The sequence below is a fragment of the Acanthisitta chloris genome, unplaced genomic scaffold (genome assembly GCF_000695815.1).
Source record: "Acanthisitta chloris isolate BGI_N310 unplaced genomic scaffold, ASM69581v1 scaffold6566, whole genome shotgun sequence".
NCBI lineage: Eukaryota > Metazoa > Chordata > Aves > Passeriformes > Acanthisittidae > Acanthisitta > Acanthisitta chloris.
Window position 1 is genome coordinate 240 of NW_008678594.1, and position 619 is coordinate 858.

The window sequence follows — 619 nt, forward strand, 5'->3', positions numbered from 1 at the left end:
CTTTCTCCGTTGTTTTCCCTCTTTTTTTTCAGGTCACCCAATAAAGGTGGTTTTTCCTACGGTGCTGGCACAGGTGCCTGTGATGGGGAGGGGCCCCAGGTGTGCCACATCCCTGACCCCAATGTTCCAGGAAGTTCAGCCCCACATCCCCATCTCAGGGAGGTGACAGGGAGCAAGTGGGAGTCCTTGGCCATCCTCAGCCCCCCAGATGGAGCCTCTGGGCGGGGATCCCGTGGGCAGATGGGCTGCTGGGCAGGAGGCAGCACTGCACGGAGGACATGCCAAGGTCGGGGCGGTTTTCCCGCTCGGATTGCCTTCCCCTCCACAACCATTCCTCCTCCTCCGGGCAGGAAGCCTGCGGCCAGCAGTGCCATGAATTATTCAGGGCTGGAATGGCTCCGTGGGGGCAGGCAGGGTGACCTGCTCTCCTTGAGCCGGAGCTGGGCTGGAGCTGGGGCTGCTCCGGCCACGTGTGCCCTGCACGGTGCCCACACGAGGGACACACGGCAGGAGTGTGGTACACACCACGTCCCTGTCATGTCCTTGTCATCTGGCATGTGCCCACGCTCCCACCTCCGGGGACACGGGCACAGGAGCTGTGTGTTTGCACCAGGATGTG